Genomic DNA, 7,541 nt, shown 5'->3' with positions numbered 1-7,541 from the left:
AAGTTTGGTCTTTTTATGGTATCACTCAATTCCTGCATATTCCATTCTTGTGATTTCTTAAATTTTTCCAGTTCATCCACTTTATCTTCCAATCTTGATACTCTGTTTTCCATTTTGTTCATCCTATTAGTGAGGCTTTCTCCTGTCGTTTCTAATTGGCTTACTGAGTGTTTCACTTCCTTCTTCATTTCAGCCTGTGTAGTCTTCAGCAATTCTAGCTCTTTTCTGAAGTCATTCAGAAGTTTATCCCTATCTTCATTCAGTTCTTTGATTTCTTTGTTTTGTGTTAAGTTCACTGAATTCTTTTATCATGTTTATAACTGTTCTTTTGAGGTCCATGTCCCGCATTATCTCTAGGGGGTTTTCATCATCTAGAGGACTATTGGTATTTGGTGGGGATATGTTTTTTTGGTTTTTCATGTTATTATTTTTTCTCTGTAACTTTGACATGTGAATTTCTTTTGTAGTTTCTGATTCTTGTGTGAGATTCAAGCCCTCAAGTTTAGGTCTGCTTCCTTTTTTAAAACTTTATGTCACTTTGTGGTTTACTTGTTGGGCATGAAAAGCCGGATGGTCTAGGCTTCAGGTTCTCTCTTTTGATTTTATATTGGAGTGGCCAAATTGCTTTTGTCGTCAGGAGTTCTCACAGAGGCCCAAGTCAGATGAGGATCAGATGCTCTCAGACTTTCTCCTGAGGTCTGGATCTCTCCAGAAAAGATGTTGTCCTCAGGAATTTGCAGGCTGGACTGGCCTGGGAGCAGAGCCCAGTAAAATGCTGGTCTAGGGCAGCTGGTGGCCATGCCTCCCAGGGAAGCAGAGGGAGGTGAGGGCAGAACCAGGCCTAGAGGGCTCCTGGGGACCTTGAGAAGGAACTGGGTTGGTCTGGATGCAAAGGATCAGGAAACGGTGGTGGCTCCAAGCCCAGCGGTCAGCCCCGGTGTCTGGGGTGCCAAGACAAGAACTGGGCCAGTACCCAGGCAAGGAGGAGAGATGGGGCAGGGAAGGTGGAAGGGTGAATGAGGCTGGGGGAGTCAAGGCACAATGGGCACCGCTGGACTTACCCAGGAGAGAGGTTGGTGTGTTGTACAGCCCAGGGAAGCAGAGGGAGGTCACAGCCACCAGCTTTCCTCAGTTCATTGTTCTCGCCTTGGACCTGGCTGCTCTTAGGAATGTTTTGACCTATTCATCATGGGAAAAGCAGTGTTGTGGGTCAGACCCTGAGCTTAGTGACAGCTCTACTGCTTCTTAAGGAGACCACCAGCTCTTTTGTGAGAAGTCCAAGCCATGTGGATGAGACAGCCAGTGTCAGCCACCACAGGTGTGAGCCTTCCCTGTCTCTCCAGCCCAGTGAGTCCCCCCAGTAGGGCAGTCCCTGATTGTACAAGGAGGAGGGGAGCTTCCACACAAATCCAGTAAGGAAATCTCTAGAATCCATTAATAAAATGATGGTTGTTGCAAAGCAGTACATTTTGGAGTGTTTTCTTGTAGAACAATAAATAAACAGCGAACTTTAGAAATTCCCACTTAAGAAGCAACCTGAAGACATGAACAATGGGTGTTCACAGTCTACTGGTGAAAGAACAGGTTCATACAGTTACTGCAGTGGGCGATTTGGAGGTACTGATTTATACTGGAATTGTGTATGCTCCATTATTCATCAATTTAATTTCCCAGTATCTATTCTGAAATCTCACTCATACATGCGTCAAGCAACAGATACAAATAGACTTATTTTAGTTTACTTAAGAGCAAGAATACCTGTCAATGAAGGGATTATCATACACTTAACATGGAATGGCTTGTATCTGCTAAAAGAATAAGATGAATCTATATGAGCCAGATGAAGCATATCTCCAATATATTACTGAGTGAGAATAATTAAAACAATACCATAGTATGTAGAAAACACAGTATGCATTAATAATAAAGTACATAATGATGTTATTGTATTTATAATTGCTTCTATATCTAAATGTGCTGAAAATCTGGAGCTAACTCCATTCATACTAATGATAGAACAGGATACACTGTAATAAGCAACTCCAAAATTTCAACAGCTTAATATAATAAATGTCTATTTGACACTCTCCAAAAATTTGATATGAGTCAAGTGACTTTCCTATGTGGTTTCCCTCCAAACAGCAGAATAGAGACCTGGTTTCCCTCCATTACAGAGTTGCACAATATGGCACCTGTGGCCATTAAGCTGTCTGCACCAGGAAGAGACGGTGTGAAGGGGGCACATCAGCTTTTAACTGGTATAGCCTAGAATTGATAACATAACTTCATTGAAGACACAATCCACTGGATAGAACTATTCATAGGGTTCCAACTCACTGCAGTCATGCTTTGAGATATTTACATTACATTATTTCAATTATTTCCCATTATTATAGATAATACTATACTGCATGTTCATATGATAAACTAAAAATCTCTTAATCTGTCATTCAGTCTAAGCTCTATAATAAACCTACATGATAGGCAAGCTGAGTGTAATTCTCCCCGTTGTACAACTAGAACAACTGCAGCCTGGAGAATCTTGACCAAAATCTTATGGTTATAAAAGAGCTGAAATTCAAATGAAAACTCTGTGGTACTGCAGGTTCAGTTCTCTTAGGACAAAAATGCCAATTACCCTCCTTTTCTACATCATATTTTTTGAGCTAGCTTCGGTATGTGTGGATAAAAAGAACTGAGCCAGAGAATGGATAAGGATGTTTAGGACATGAAAGAAATAACTTTCAAGAATCTGGGTCAGAGTGTTTTTGAAAAATGTTTGCTTCCATCTCTGTCTCCTTGACTTGAATATGATTTTCTAAATCATTTCCCTCTTCAATTCCAGTGTCTGCCACAGGGCCTAACCATGAGCACTAGACAAATATTTATTGCATAGATGGGTGGGTGGATCAATAAAGGGATGAATGGATGGTATATTATTCACTTTTCTATTGCTGTGATGAAATACCATGGCCAAAAGCAACTTGCAGAAGAAAGAGTTTATTTTAGCTTATGGTTCCAGAAACCTAGAGTTCATAATGGTGGGGAAGTCATGGCATGCCTGTGGAAACAGGAAGCTGGCTGGCCATATTTTTATTCACACATGGAAACAGAGAGAGTGAGCAAGAAGCGGGGGCAAGACTGTAAACTCTCAAAACACACCCACAGTGAAGCAAGGCTGTACCTCATAAAGGTTCCAGAACCTCCCCAAACAGAATCACGAATTGGGGATCAAATATTCAAGAACATGACCCAACGGGGGACATTTCTCATTCAAACCACCACAGATAGGGACAAAGACATGCTTTCTACATTCTTTGTGATAAAATCATAGCTTTTTGACTTTGAATGAACCCAAACCCTTGCTATTCAAGTGAGGTCCCTGAAGCAGTGATGTCAGCATCACGAAGAACTTGTTACACTTGAAGAAACTCAGACCTCACTTCAGACAGACTACATTAAAATCTTCATTTTAACAGTGTCAAAATGAACCATAAGCATTTTACAGTTTGAGTAAACACAGATGCACTGGCTTGAGTTCACTCTTCTTATTGTATAGACAGGAGTAGATTAGTGACAGTCTCCAAGATACCCTGAGACCCTGGTGGAAACCAAGCTTGAAGCATACTCCTACCCTATGACCTCAGTGAGTTGGTGCTTGTTTATGTGAGACTCTCTTCTCAACATTAAAGAACTTCACAATAAATGAAACCTATTCAAACTGGGTATTTAGTGTCTATGAGGGTAGGATGGCAGGTTGGGATCTTCGATGGCAAAATAGATACATCATTAAACCTGTGGAATATGTAGAAAACTAGGACTAGAAGCCTCACCCCAGTACCATGTGATAAATCTTCCATTTCTCATATGTCCTAACATCCTTCTCTCATGCTCCAAGACCTCCACTTCAACGCTGCTCCAGCTTTTCATGGTTTACCATCATTACACGAAGTCATCCAGGGCACAGCATACAAAAAACAGCCCAGCAGTATGCACTGCATAATGAAAATAAACATACTGACTCACGAAGGTGATTTCCTGTAACTCTTATACAAACCCAAGCATATTATATGCATATCACAGAGAAAAGAAACACAGAGAAAGATTTTATCACAGAGAAAAGATTTAACACAGAGAAAGATTTTATCACAGAGAAAGAAATTTCAAAGAAAATTATTTACTTGTCTAAGTTGCCGTGTAGATTTTGAACCTCCAAAGTCTAAGATGACCTTATATGAACCCTCCCAGCTTGGCTCAGGTGACCAATAGTCAGCATAATAAGCAATATCCGTTTCCCAGTTATGATGATGCAATGGAGGCAGAGGTTGCTGGCTTTAGGATGTTCGTGCCTGGATCCCTTTGAAAACACTGGCAGGAGTTACTGGAGAATTGCCTGAGTTTAAGCCTCCCTGCCACATTCCAGGGAGCCCCAGGGACCTGAAAGTCTGCTCTAAACTCTTCAGAGCTGACACAAAGCTGTTCTACAGCTATGGAGATATGGATTTTCTGCACAGCATCAACTCAGCAACTATGAACAGCAAAACATCACCACCCGTGTGACATTACCAGATGCAAAGTTGTCCCATAGCTACAAAAATGTGAATACGCCATAGACTTCAAAATTCACATTTTTGGGTCTGATACCATTTTTGAGTATCAAAAGTGTGTAGCAACTTACTTGACATTTCCATTTGGATATTAAAAGGCATCTCAAACACAATTTGTCCAAAACAGATCTCCATCCAAATCTTCTATCCAAACTTGTTCTAAATTCATTCTTTTCTAGTTAAATATTCTACCCTTCCCTTGGTGGCTCAATTCAAAAAATTACCAGTAACATTTAGTCCTTTTCCATCAGACCTCACACACAATCTGCTACTGTGTTCCATTATGCATAATGCCCAAATGCACCCAGATCAATCCACATGCCATCATTGCTGGGGAACCACCTGAATTAATGTCCTTGTTTCCTTTCTTCCAACCTAACACTCAGAATGAACTTTGAAAGCATGCATCAGGCCATGTCACCACCCTGCTCCCAACCATTTGAAGGCTTCCCTGTGTGCTCATAACAAATCCAAACACTGAGTCATGCCCCATAAGGCTGCACCCAGCCAGTCTCTGCCTATTTAACTCCATCTTCTATCACTCTCTTTTTAACTTTGATTCAAACAAAGAGAACTTTTCTGGAAACTCTGACTATGCCAAGTTAATGGCATAGCATGCTATCCCCTTAGCTCTAACGACTTTCCCCAGATCTCCTAACACACATCCCTTCCCTTAGATACTGAATCACAGTCCTTCCTGACCTGCAGTCTTCCATAACTTCCTTAGCCCTGACCATTTTCCAGCACATCTGCTTTGTTCTGTTTGCTTTAGAGTACTTAGCAGTCTATTTTGTTTCTTGCCACTTCCCAACCACAACTCCTTAAATAATGCTAGCTCATCAAATGTGTCTCCAATGTGTCTCCATTACTGAGACCTGAAGTCCAGGAGCTCTTTCTATAAGAGTTTGCAGGTCAGGTAGGTCTCTACTGCAGCTGCTGAGCTCTACAGTTGTAGCATGAGATAAACCATGTAAACATCATATAACCACATGAGCACAGCTGTGTTCCAGTAAAACTTTATTTACAAAAACAGATGGGCAACTAGATTGGACCCTTAGCCCATGGTTTGCCAGCCTTTTATCTAGATGAGCATTAGGCATATAGAGAATGCTCAGTAAATATTTATTAACTGTTTAAATGAATGAAAGCTCCAAACAGAATAATCCATGGGAGGAAACTAAATCAAATACAATGGAAATCAAATAGTCAACAGGGTGTCTTTTTTTAAATATTTCATTTATTATTTTTATTTTATGTGTATGGCTGTATTGCCTGCATGTAGTTAAGTGCACCTGTGTCATGCAATGCTCACGGAGGACAGAAGAGGCTGTCAGATCCCCTGGAACTGGAGTTACGAATTGTTGTTAGCTGCCATGTGGGTGCTGGAATTCAAACCTGGGTCTTCTGCAAGAACAACCAGTGTTCTTAACCGCTGAGCCATCTCTCCAGCCCCAACAGGGTGTCTCTTACACATCTAGCAGTAGGTTTTAACAGAGCCTTACTGTTTCTTATAACACTGAAATTTAATGTTTCAGTACCTCTGAGAATTAGCAAAGAACTGAGAACATGCTAAGATCTGTTGGATCAGCTAGATCCTAAAGTGCTAGGATATTTTTGAGAGTCAAATTGAGACCCTTCTGCATTTGGATCAGACAAGGCCTGAACACAGAAATGATGATGTGCTCCACTGCAGGTGACTCAATGAGCCACAATTTCCAAAAGACTTTTAGGAAATTAGCCACCACTGGTGCTTTCTGATTCTGCTACCCCAGAAGCCAGAAGAAGGTGTCAGATCCTCTGGAGCTGGAACCACAGGTGTTCGTGAGCCTCCCAACCCTGGTGCTGGGAACTGAACTTGAGTGCTCCGGAAGAGCAGCAAGGGGGCTTAGAAGCTGAGCCATCTCTCCAGCTCCACAGTTACCCTTCATAGACGATAAAAATTGTGATAAGAATACTATAATTTATGTGGACCTTTACCTGTTAAAGACAGGATTACTCAGTTACTAAAAGAAGGTATAGACACATAGACTCAATATAGGCAAGTTTGAGGGAAAGAATTTCCAGTTTGACAAGAGGGAATCCCAAAGCTCTGGACAGGGAAGAGGCTAAGGGCTGCCCTGAGGATAACAGCCCATCTTTGCATACCTGAAAGAGATAGAATTCATGAGATTCCTCACTATGATCCAGGTAGCAATTAGATGAGTTAGTGGTGCCAGGAGTACTGTTCTACCCCCTTCGGCTCAGGGAGACGTGAAGGATCCAGGACGCATTCTCCAGAGAAACAATTACAGACTTGCCACCTAGGTTTTATCCAAACTGTATGAGGCTCGAAATGTCAGGCACTTCAAGGGTTGAGAAGGCACTCATGGGCACCTCGCCACCTCTAAAAATGCACATTTCCAGGAGAAGAGAACTTTGACTTATAAGCAAATGGCCACAACAACATCTCTTGGGGCACATTGTGCTCAGGGAAGAGGAAGGGATACATTCATTTCTGGTAAGTGGGGAAGAGAACAAAGAGAGACAGGAAAAGGAGCGCCTCTAACTGTTCGGGACTTTGTTCCCTCCCTGAACTTTGGAAGATTTACATGTGTGTATATATACCATATAATACTATTATACTATTAATATCGTATATTATATGATTGTATTATTGTAAAATACTGTAAAATAATTATATACAATTATATATAATAATTTAATAATAATATATAATATGTAATATATTATATGACTATATATCTATAAACTAAAGCAAGCAACTTTATATTCTAAAGGAAAGTGTGCTGGACAACTTTAGCGTCAACTTGACACACCTGGGTTGAGGGAGCCTCAGTTGAGGAATTGCCTCTATTGGACTGGCCTGTGGCCATGTCTGAGGGGCATCTTCTTGATGAGTGATGTGGGAGGGCCCAGCCCACTGTGGGTGGTGCC

The sequence above is a fragment of the Nannospalax galili genome, unplaced genomic scaffold, assembly GCF_000622305.1.
Source record: "Nannospalax galili isolate Female #2095 unplaced genomic scaffold, S.galili_v1.0 scaffold369, whole genome shotgun sequence".
NCBI lineage: Eukaryota > Metazoa > Chordata > Mammalia > Rodentia > Spalacidae > Nannospalax > Nannospalax galili.
Note: the sequence above shows the minus strand (reverse complement) of the source record.